The following is a 12,944-nucleotide window of genomic DNA, read 5'->3' on the forward strand; positions in this document are numbered from 1 at the left end:
ATGCCAATTAGACTTGTGCATGTTGATGGTGCGTTGAAGCATCATGACCAAAACTTTGTTGATAGCTTCCACTTGGCCATTGGCTTGAGGATAGTACGGTGTTGAGATATCATGCCACAAGCTCAGCTGGGTTGTTAACTCAGTCATCATGTGATTACGGAAATTTTTGCCATGATCAGTGACGATAGCCTTAGGGACTCTGAATCATGAAATGACATGATTGAATAAAAATTGCCCCTTTGTCTAACTGTCCTTGGATAGTGTAGGCATCGCTTCGACCCATTTCATGAAACAAAATGGCGACAATGATATACCGATTCCCCCCAGTTGAGTGAGGGTTACAGGTCATATAATCAATGCCCCATTTGGCAAAAGGGCTGACGATAACGACAGTGTGCAAAGGAGCAGGAGGCGCGCACATCTTTCGTTGGTAGATTTGGCACTCATGACAAGAGTGGATGGCAAGGATGCAATCCTTAAAAATAGATGGCCATAAATAACCAGCATGGAGGATCTTCTGAGTAGTAGCATACCTGGACATATGACCATCACAGGCACCAGAATGGTAGTCATTTAGAACTCGTTCAGCTTCCTCGAACGTTAAACATCTGAGGAGAAGAGACTCGGCAACGAGACGGTATAGGGTGTCCCCAATAATGTGATAAGGTTGAGAATGATGGTGAATCCATCGCCGAGAATCCTTAGACAAATCTAGAGGAAAAGAGGATGTTTGAAGATAGACAATAATATCCCTGTACCAAGGATCGAGGGTACTAATCAAGAACAGAGTTTCATCTGGAATATGGTCGTCTAACCAAGAGGGTGCGGTAATAGATGGTAGGGAGCAAAGCAACTTAGTGAAGATGAGGGACTTCTTAGACTTGTTTGTAGTGAACTCCAAGTCGAACTCTTGAAGGATGACAATCCACTTTGAGTATTTGCCCCCCAGTAACTAACGTGACAAGATGTATGTCATTGGGTTGCAATCATAAATCATCATTGTTGTGCACAATAATATATAGTGGCGGAAACGTTGGACGATGCAAACGACGGCTAATCCCAACTTATCGACATAGGCGTATTGATTTTCCATATCAAGTAAATTGTGGGTGAGATAATAAATGACATGCTCAGTGCCATCATCATCGTCTTGGACTAGAACCATGCCGATGGTGGTATTGGCAGCGGCTAAATAAGGAGTGTAGTCACGGTGATAATCAGGCAGACGTAAAAATGGAGCAGAAACAAGGAGGGTCTTGAGGGGTTTAAATGACTCTTGTGTAGTGGTATCCCAAAGAAAAGGGGTGTCCCGCTTTAATAACCGTGTATAGCCTTTGGCCATTTTAGTATAATTCAGAATGAATCATTGAAGAAAATTTGCTTTACCCTGTAGACTCTACAATTGCTGCAAAGAAGCAGGGGGAGGGAGATTTAGGATGGCTTTGACTTTAAGGGGATCCAGACAGATATCCTCTCGAGAGACGACGAACCTGAGAAGTCTGTTGGATTCCACACAGAAGACACACCTATGCGGATTAAGGTGGATACGATAGTGTCGATAGCAAAGAAAAATTTCACGAAGGTGGGTTGGATGGTCTTGGCGTTTCGCTGAATGAGATGTTAGGTCATCCAGGTAAGGCTGCAAAATGTGTTGAATATCATGAAACACATAATACATTGCGCGCTGGAAGGTGGCACCAGCATTTTTTAAGTCGAAAGGGAGATTTCTATAAGCAAAAGTTCCCCATGGATAGATAAAGGCAGTCTTGTGTTGATCCACAGGCGAGATATTAATCTAGTTATAACCAGAAAAACCATCCATGAATGAATATATCTCACTCCCAGCACACTTATCAATGAGCTGGTCAATGAAAGGTGTGGGGTAGTTTTCTTTGGGACATGCATGATTAATGTCACGATAATCAATACATACCCTAATAGTGCCCTATTTTTTAGTCACAGGGAGAATATTAGAAACCCAATCTGTGAGCAAGGTGGGGTAAATAAAACCAGCCTTAAGAAGTTTTTCAACTTTTGCTTTAATAGCTGCAGCCTTTCGGGGGTGCATAGGGCGTAGACACTATCGAATAGGTTTGGCACCTAGATATGTAGATATTTCATGCACCACGATGCTAGGATCGATGACGGGCATCTCTTCGTAAGACCAAGTGAACACATCACAAAATTCGTGAAAAAGATCAGTATAAAGTTGAATCTCTTTCAGAGTACAAGTTACACCGACATGAATGTGCTCGACAATCCTTGGTTTAACAGAGATGTCGATTGGTCGAGTTTGCGTAATGATTCCCATATTCCCTTTAAAATACACTTGTTGAATTTTGATGGGTGTCTGAAGGGGTTGGTAGGGGAGACAAGGAGAAAACTGCTCGAGACAAGTAAGCATTTCCCAATGGGTAGGGAGAAACGAGGAACGATGGTGATGATTCGACCAAGGGAGTTCCTCAAAAGACATAGTCTCAATCATCGCTTCATCTGAAGGAAAAATTTCCTTTAAAGGGTCTGAAGAAGTGCCATCTCCAAGCCAAGGGGATTGAACGTATGAGTCGAAATCCCTGCTCGAAGGAGCAGGTTTAGGGGATGGAGCCGATGCGGAAACAATTTCGACATAGTTGAGCTCGGCAGGACTCAATGGCATCTCATCGCCCCAGGATTCTATCTGATCAATAGGAGGAAGAACCCAAGGATCAATGTAAATAGAAATCATATTAATGGGAGCGATGTTGGGAGGTGGGAGTGAAAAAACACCCATAAGATTAGGATCTTTAAAGAGTCCAACACCCACACTCTCACATAGAATGGAGGTATGCTCCATGAAAGGCACGTTTCCATCAGAGGAGGAAGAGGTGAAGAAGGAAAACTAGTCTACCATGAAAATTTTCCCTTGATGAGGAAAACGAATGACATGAAATAGAGATTAAGCCATGGCTCACATGGCATATGTCTAGCGTCATCCTAAAAGGAGGTTGTAAGTTAAATTGGCATCGACAACTTTGACCTCGACTTCGACCGTCTTTCCTTCCATAGTAATAGGCAAGCGTTGGAGTATACCATAAGGATGAGACTCTCTCCCATCAAAATCTTCCAAGGTCATGGGAGACTGGCTCAGAGTTGGAGAACTGATAGCCTTCCAACAAGCAACATACATAATGCAAGTAGAAGTGCCTTCATCAATGACCGTGCAGTGAATAGTTTTAGAATTGATGATGACTTGAATAAGGAAGGCAATTTGGTGAGGCAGTCTCGGTGCATGACTGTCTAGGTCAAAAGTAATCAAATCCAAGCCAGTCGGGTCAATGCCACCGATGGCCGATAACAAAGACTTCCTCTGAGAGGGGTAGCTCCGGAGGACTTCCATTCTGGACATAGCTGATGGAGCCTGGGCTAAGTCCTCAATGATGCTATAGTGCTGAGTAGCACGAGCATTAGGGTTGTAAGAAGACTTTCAGAGCACCCCTTTAGGAGGAGGTCAGATGACCGCTTCAGTGCTAGGTCGCTCAATATGGAGGGGACCAGAACTGGATGGAGGAGCACTAGAGGGGACCTCAGTTTCCTTCCCAATAGGTGATGGATATTATTTTGACTGAGTACTAATATGGAAGAGAACCATCCCAGCCACAAATACCTGAGAAAAAAAGGGAGAATATGATTGAGAGGGATCAACCACCATTTGAGTTTGTTGCGGGGGAAAAGGCTCTTTCAGCATGGCAGGAGTCCCAGAGGAACCTTTTAACAAATGACTAACTTCAAACCACCTGGGGTAGTCTTTAGTAGTGATACTCATCACAAATAAGGCAAGGATACTTAGGCTTGCATTTGGCACCTTCCTCAGGTGGAGGTTTAGGGGAATCTTACTTCAGTTGATCGGCCTTATTCTTTCCTTTTCCTTTCTTTTTTCCTTTCGATGCTTTGTCCGCCGTGGTGGAATGAACGACGTTAACCTCAGAAGTGTTACCAGAATTGGATATGGCCTGAGAAGCATTTTCATTTGAAGCATTCGACTTTTTCTTCCCAAGGTTCACGGAATATTTCTTAGAGGACGTATTGACAGAACCGATGACACCGTCAACAGATGGTGTTGACGGGGCTTTGGAAGTTCCGGGTCTTGGAGCATCAGGAAAATAATCATATAGTGTACCAGACTGGGAGTAAACCAAGTCAAGGTACTGATCACACGCAATAGCTTTCTCTTCAGTTACACATGCCCCCATAGCAATGTCCCAGGCTATCGGACTGACAAATGAGGTTGTAAACCAGTCAGTAAGAAGCTAATCAGGAATCTAGAACTTAATAAAACGACGATGTCACCTCCATTCATGGATATGATAAGATATATGCATGGTTCCGGTCTGTTTTAAAGATGTCAGGAGATGTTTTCCCGTTTCATATCAGATCAGCAACTGAAAATGAGTTAAAAATGCCATAGCCAATGAGTTAAAATCCTGAAAAGATATGGGAGCTAGCTCAATATACCATTTAGCAACAGAGCCAGTGAGAGTCTGTTGAAAAAGGTGGAGCCGGATTGAATCATCAAGCCATAAGTTTGACGAACACCATAGATGATAAGTCATGACATGAGCTTGGGGATCTCTAGCTTTACCATCAAACTTGGGACAATCACCTGGAATTATAGTTGGAACCGGTGGCCAATACGGATTATGAAGAATAGGATCATTTTTCAGTTTGACACATTCGGTAATTCCAATGTTGCTAAAAAGGGTAATTGAGGGTTAAAGGACATTTGACGCTGCGGGTAGGAAGTAGCACCAGAGTTCCACCCACTTGCTTGTTGCCCCCATTGATTTTTTCTGGACAGATTTAGCCCATAAGGGTTTCGTCCGTAGGGATTTTGTCCATAGGGATTATAACTGTAACTGGATGGTTGACCCTGGATTTGACCCCCAACATTCCACTGATTACCAACTTGGCCTGCAGGAGCAACATATGGTTGCTGGAAATTCTGATAAGGATTAACCTGCGGCTGTTGATAATTTTGGTATGGGGAAAATTGAGTTTTCCCTTGGGATTGTTGAAAACCATAAGGCGGCTTGGCTCCAAACTGAGGCTAGGGACAAAAATGCATTTGATAAGTAGATTGGGATTGATATCCAACCTGAATTTGGAGATTGAATTCAGTCTAGAGACCAAAATGGGGCTGAAAACCAGGTGGAGCTTGAGAAGCAACAAGCGTTTGAGTGCCCGATTGAGTAGGCCCAGACGGATGTCCTTGAGAAAACAAAGGTTGAGCCATCTGGATAGAAGCTTGGCCCGGTTGAGGTTTAGGTTGGCCCATCTGCCCAGACGTTTGAACTTGCTGGGTATTCAGTTGACCTTGCGCAACCGAAGGTTGTCCAGACTAACCAAATGGCTGAATAATTGGTTGCCCTTGTTGAATTTGAGGCTGACCAACTTGTCCAGAAGGGTGGCCTTGCTGGGTGCCAGGTTGGCCTTATTGAATGTAAGGTTTTCCTGGGTTACCAGAAGGTTGCCCGAAGTATGTAAAAGAAGGCCCACTGAAGGCCGAAGGTTGTCCCTGAATGGGTTGTCCTTGTGGGCCAACAACTTGCCTTCAATAAGGTTTCCCGTTGTATGGCTATCCGGAATACTGTTGTCTATAAGACGGTTGACCTTGATAGGGTGGTCCTTGAAAATTTGAAAACTGTGCTTGGCCACCATGATAAGCCGTGATACCCCAAGCAACAGACAATGGAACCGAGACCTCAACAAAAGGCTAAGATGCTATGGGTCCAGGATGGTAAATATGGGCTCCTTGAGAATCATAATAATTAAATGGATTTTTTGGATCTGGATTTTGAAGAGCTTGGAGATATTGATCATATGCCCCCTCTACTGTAATGGACACGAAAGAAGGTGGGGCACTAAGGTTAGGGTCAACAACCCCAGAAACGGGTGCCAAGGGACCACTATTTGAAGGACCTACTGAAGGTCCAATAACAATAGTCACGACAGAAGATGTAGTGATGGCACTAACAACGGGGGCTGAGGAAGCCACACAAATTGTTGGAATAGTCGGGACAGATGTCACATTGTGAATTTGGGGAGTGAAAGATCCCGAAGTCAGAATGATAATACGAGACCACATGGAACTGGTAAGGGGAGACCTAGAACCTGTGATATTAGCTAGAGCATTATAGCGTAAAGGCAGCTTGATACCAAGAGAAGGGACATGGAAGGGTGAAGTTTTCATAGGTATAAGGATTTCACCACTTGCCATAAAGGACTCTTCACTCATGACGAGGTTTATCTCATCCATGTTAGAAGAAGACATTGGGACCGAAACACCAGGAGGAGTAAGGGGAAAATCCTCTTCGGAAGGCTCCCAAATGGGGTTCCAAGAAATATCGTAAGTCTCATCTTCCAGAGCGCGAGAGTTAAGCGGTTGGATACTCGAAATAACAGGAAGAGTTTCACTAGCAACCGGTACCTCAGGAGTGACAGAAGATGGAGATCCTTGGTCTCTTCAGATGGGAGACGAGATCGGTGATTCTGCCAAGATGATTTAACTCAAAAGCCCTAGGGAGAACTAATCGAGTAAGGAGAAAAACCCTACGCACACTAAAATGCAACAAGATCTAACAGGGTAAGTGTGAATGTGGCCGAATAAATTTTAAGACACAGGAACATAACTTGACCTTTTCATCTTTAAAGAGTCTAGAAAAGGACGAAAATATGACTATAGCCGCCTTTGAATATTTAATGAGCCTAAAGTGACAAGTGCTCAGATGGACCTTTTCTTTTAAGGAGTATGCAAAGGAACGAAAGTGACTACTCTGGAGAATCTAGGCAAAAGGTTTACCAAACATCCCGTAAAATTGCATATACACCTCAACAATCATATGAAAACCAAGGACTTTCCATACGGCAGTCAATCTTCCCGAATGCTGTGTTCGGTGCGTTACAATTTGCAAGGCAACAGACATGGATTCCTAGGGATATAGGGTGATAATCTAGTGGGGTCTCCCAACATATACGCGATGGTACTGGGAGCACAATTATATACTAGACCTCTATTGAGTCACAGAAGGAGGAATCACCCAACCTTGAGCGAAAACAATAGTGACTAGGTTTAACGACGCTGAAGCACGTCTCTAGCCTAGACCTCTAAATAGTGTGCGTTATGTTCCAACGCATTGTTAAGTTCATTCAATTTATTTTAGAGTTTATCTTGAATTATGTTTCAGTTTCAGGCCTTACCGTATGTATAGAAAAACCTAGGATGCAGCTAGCATGAGTAAAACATCTTTTACTTCAATGAACACCTACCTACGGGAGGGTAGAGAGATCATTCCCAAACCAAGAAAACCAAGATAAGCAAAGAAACACAATGCATAAACATATCATCTCTATAGTGCATGGATACTACTGATGATAGATTTTATCATTTTCTTTCCAACATACAAACTTGAAATGCAAATACACTTTCACTTTCGTATACTAAACGAATGCAGTCTTTTGATTTTGATGGTTTTGAAATTTTTTATTTCTTTTTAAAAAAAACAAACAAGCAAGTGTGAAAACCGGTTGATCCAAACAATTGTGATCTGTGTTCAGTGGCGAAAAGAAATCAAATCAATGCCAAATATTGGTTCAATAATCGTCACTAAAATCAACCAGAAAGAAACAAGCAATACATGAGGCTCAAACAAATCGACAAGAAGGCTGCAAATGAACCTTGGGCAAACAAGCAACCAAGCCAAGTAATTCATGAACTTGAAAGAACAAACTAGGTCACAAAGCCAAAAATGCAAGATTCACTCAATAAACCGAAGAGAGAGCACCTTAACCATAAGCAATAAAAAAAAAGCTATTGAGCAAGAGAAAGAAAGTGAGGGATCAACAGGACTGGTGAATTCAGGAGGTAGAATTGAAAAAACAACTCTACAGGAATCATCGTGAGCAAAACACAAGCAACTAGGGACGATCAGCCACTAGCTATAGCAACAGAGCGACATCATTGCAAGAATACACATCTCCTCCTCGACGGGAAGTCGTCGTGCCTGTACGACAGGATTCAGCGACGCACAAAACTTTACAACGGACACAAAGCGACGTCGACGCGATTGTTAAACTATTTTCAGTGACGATCTTAAAACAATGACAAATGAACAAGAAACTCCCAAAAAAAAGCCAGTAAATCCTACAGACCATAGAGGGATTTCCCAGATTGACATAGGTAATCGAAAAGACTGATAGTTTATCCCTAAAATTCAAGAGAAACCAAATCAAAACTAAAAAAAGAGCAAACAAGAGAAGAAACATGCAAAGGACTCCCCAGCGGAGTCACCAATTTGTGATGTAGGAAAGTGTTCCCTCTGTGGATAGAGGCAACCCCTCTATCCCTATAGTGGGTCTAGTCACAACAAGGACAAAACAACAATTAATTCCCTTAAATAGTCATGGTTGGAGGCCTACCTCAAATCAGTGGTTGATGAAGTTCCGTTGCGCTACTCCAGCTTCCGTTTCCTTCTTCTTAACAAGCGATAAACCTGAAACACCACAAAGAAAAGACAGAGCATGTAACCGAGAAACAACAATGATCTATTTACTCATAAAGTCAAGAAGTCATGATATATCAAGTAAATTACATACAAGACATAGGAAATCATCATTGATTGTATTAATAATAATTCAAGAGAAAAGCTTACAACCAAGTCTTGACGTCGCAAGCCTTCTCGGAGGGTCCAACCAGTGTGTTTCTTCAAGCATTCACTCTCAAATATGGGTCTCCCAAATAGAAATATATATCTCTCTCTTATCACAAGCTTCAACACAAAGTTAAGTTCACTTCACACCTTCTTGCAAACTATGTAACAATCCCACACTTGTCACACTCACACCAAAACTATCTATCAAACTCAAAAGAAGCAGTAGCACTATACCACCAAAAGAACTTGCAGATGATATAAATGGTGAGTTTTTTTATAGGAGAAGGAGTCTCCTTGAAATGAGGGAGAGGGAGCTTATCCTCAGGGCAAGAAGCACAAAAGATGGAACTACCATGCCAGAGCGGGAAGGGTGACCCAAACTGACCCAACAACTAGGTCCAGAGACATCCAAAAGGCTGACTGTTGGAATGAATTCACCCAATCTGGATTGTCGCTAGTGAATAACTAATCTTTAGCACTGACATCACTAGGAAGCAATGTATTCAGTCAAACCGTTGCTAAAGATAGCAAAACGTCTCGTGCTGGGACATGAAATCCGACTTTCGTGGGAAACATATGTACTCTTGCGATGGGGGCACGACAGGACTAGTTATGACAGGGGTCCATCACGTATATTAAGTGTATTATCACGACGCGGCAGAAAACTTACGAAAAGAGGGTCAATTGGCAACATAAGAGAGCATTTTTTCAATATGAGCATGTCTTATTGGGCACATGACATAGTAGAAGAACTAGGGTGAAGGAAGTGACAAATTACTGTGTAACAACATATGCGCGGGGTTGTCAGGTATTTGAGTCAGGAGTACTCGAGTCGAAAGACTGAACCCATAGTATGGGTGCTCGCATTCAGTTATATGCGACTCGGGTGAGAATTCGGTTATATGTGAAGACTTGGTACGGCATTCGCTTACGCGCGACATTAATGGGCGCACTCATAGTGGGCGCACCATGTTGGGCATGCGCATGCCCCTTGATATCTGCACGATGGGTGAGTCACTGATGGAAGGTGTTATCACTGAAAATGTTGTTGCCAAAAAATTTTTAGCCTAGCTTAAAGACTGGGTGTTTTCGCAGCGCCTGAATTCGTTTTTAGCAGTTTCGCAGCGCTACCTGTTTAAGTGGTTTCGTAGCGTGCTACGAAATTGAGGATTTGCTCGAGTTTTCAGGGAAGGCACAACAAGCAACATTGCTGTTAAAAGAAATGAAGTTCCCAAGCGATTACACCTATTACATGCTCATTAATTATCAATGTGGTAATGGTGCTATCAACAAAACTCTGGAGCTGCATCACTTAATAAAAAAAAGAGAGGGCCATGTGGCAGGCAGTGTTTCTCTTAATGCCTTGATTCAAGGGCTTTGCACCACAGGCAGAATAATGGAAACAGAGTATGTTTTACAAAAATGTCAAAAAGGAGCTTCATTCTAGATGATGTCAGTTGTAATCTCTTAATTAAATAATATTGCAAACATAAAATTTGGGTAGAGCAGAATCCTAATGCTTGGCCACCTAGTCCCAGTCTACAGATCTTTCTGAGGACGATGATAATTGTCAAGATATGTTGAGTATGGCAGATGTCTATCTTATCCCATTTCTTTATCTAGCAGTCCCATTGCAATATTTCCGAGGAATTGAAATCAGTCCAGTGCATTCTCATCTGCAGAGTTATTGCAGACAAATGCTGGCCTTTCCCTTTTATCGCCCTATTCAAATTGTCATGAACTTACTAGTGAGTTTTATTTTCAAAATCTTGGCTGAAAGGGCACCCCTTCACTCCTGACATTGACAGTTCTGCAACATAAGAGTATTTTGTGTTACATGGAGAAGATCGTTCCCTCTGCAGATGAATTAGCTGTGTCCAAGAAAGCAAGGGTTTAAGGTTATAGATCCTGCTAAGGGAAGTATTTCCATGCAAATAAAAAGATAAAAACTACGCATAGCTTGTGGATTTGATGCAGGAACATGCTCAAATGGAGGAGAGGATTGTTTTCCCTGCTCTGGAAAGGGCCGAGAAAGGTTTCACTGAAGTTGCAAATGATGAATATGCACGAGATTTTGCACTAGTGAATGACATCCGTGGAAGATTGAATGGCATCCCCTGGAGGCTGTAGAATTAGATACTAAAGAATAAGATAGATGGATACTTAGATAGCCTTTATAACCTCTCTAAGCCATTTAGTCTTGTCAAAAGGATCCTTCATACATATGAAGAACAATACCGAATACTAGAGACTGTGCAACCACTAAAAGTGCTTTATATGTGTATCGCATTTCTTGGTGATATCCCCAGAAATTATGATATGGCCTACAGTTCATTCGTGAAGTATTTAAAAAAAAAAAAAAAGTAGAGGTGGATCTTTCCAAGCCAATATTTGGGAACACCAGGTCTCAATTTGATTATTTGCAGTATGATGAGAAAGGCAATGTAAGGAATGCAGTTGAAGCCGCTTCAATGTTTGCTGGCTTTAAGATTGTCCCAAAACTAACTATGACATGCAAAATCTGGGTGAAACAGAGACTGCTTGTATTTCAAATAATGGACCTGTTGATGTCATTAGTATGAATGGTGGATTTGTTTCTTTCTTGAATAAGTGCGAGCAGGTTCATGAATCTTGTTTTGATCTGCATTTCAGTAATGTAAATGACGGGGATTTATCAGCAATGTTTGAACGCTAGAGCAGAGAAGTAGTTAATCATGTTCAAGTTATTGTGGCGCCTTTATAGCTGCCAGATGTTCAAAGGTTGCCACACGCCAAATTGCGCATGCATGCATTGAATTTTAAAAAAAGGGCATCTTGACACGGCAGGCTATGTCGAGTGGTGGCAGTTGTTCGATAGTATGGTGAATCTATATTTCTGCTCGGCGCTCTCCACGATTCACTTGTAGAGCTTGGCAATCTTAAGCTTCAACGTTTACCTCTTAAAAGCTTACATACCTTTTGGAAGGAACGAGTATTGGGATACGTTTCACTCAGCATATATTGCTGTACAGAAGCATTTTCGACATGGTTCATGGTATCATGAAGTAGATGCGTTCTTGCAACTCTGTTATACAAGGGAAAACAACTTGTCTTCACACAAACGGATTCTTGATGAAATTGCTCAACATTTACTTAGCGATTCTATGCTGTCAGCATCATGTGATAAACAATCTTTTGTGGTAAAGGTATCCATGTATGATGCGCTGAAGAAGCGGAGGTAAGAACAAGATGAAGGGCACTTGCTAGAAGCAGCAGAGGCATATAAGAAGGCTCTTGTAGTGGATCCTACATACAAGCTTGCTGCGGAGTACTTGGCAATTGTCTTGACAGACCTTGGGACCAGTTTGAAACTTGCAGAAAATGTCCATGAAGGAATTCAGAAGTACTCTGAAGCTCTAAAAGCAGATAGCCGCTATGTTATTGCTTAGTATAATTTGGGGGTGGTTTATTAAGAAATGAGTGCAAAGCAATGCTATGGAAATGAATTCATTGATATGGCAGAGTCGTTATGTCAGAAAAGAGCATTGGAAGCATTTGGTTTGGATCCAGATAAATGGGGAGTTAATGTACAACCCTTGTCAGGCTCTCCGGCTAATTTTCAAGTTTACACTGCTTTGTTGAAGTCCCATGATCGCATCATGGCACTTGATCTTCCACATGGTGGTCATCTGTCTCATGGTTACTAGACCGATACTTAAAGGATCGCAGCAGTTTCAATTTTTTTTTTTTGAAACAATGCCTTATAGGTTGGATGAATCTACAGGCTATATTGATTATGTCCGGCTGGAGAAAAGTGCAGTCCTATTCAGGCCTAAACTCATGATTGCTGGTGCTAGTGCTTATGCACGCCATTATGACTATGCTCAGATGCGCAAGGTTTGTGACAAGCAAAAGGTTGTGTTGTTGGCGGACATGGCACACATAAATGGACTTGTTGCAGCTGGTGTAGTTCCATCTCCTTTTGAGTTTGCAGATGTAGTGATCACTACTACACACAAGTCACTCCGTGGTCCTCGTGGTGTATGATCGTTACAGCTAGGGAAGATTTTAAAAGTTTGTAAAACTAAGCATAGCTCTTAAACACTGAAGTTAAAGACATGGTTGGAATGTGCAAGTGGTTCAGTATCCAAATATTGAAGGTTGCAGAATATGGAGCTACTGTGCAAACGAGTAAATTTATCTATATTTTCACAAGATCATACAATGGAAAATGTTGAGATAACAACTGCATCCGTGAACCAGAATAGTTACAAAAGTTAT

The 12,944-nt window shown here is 42.0% G+C and overlaps 1 pseudogene; it reads left to right on the forward strand.

Moving 5' to 3' along the window:
* The first annotated feature begins 12,139 nt into the window (after positions 1-12,139).
* Positions 12,140-12,710, forward strand: LOC149152320 (serine hydroxymethyltransferase, mitochondrial pseudogene; annotated as a pseudogene).
* The last annotated feature ends 234 nt before the right edge of the window (positions 12,711-12,944 follow it).

The sequence above is a fragment of the Pinus tabuliformis genome, chromosome 9 (assembly GCF_031772625.1).
Source record: "Pinus tabuliformis cultivar Carrire ecotype Pingquan chromosome 9, CPIR1, whole genome shotgun sequence".
In the NCBI taxonomy this organism is placed as follows: Eukaryota; Viridiplantae; Streptophyta; class Pinopsida; order Pinales; family Pinaceae; genus Pinus; species Pinus tabuliformis.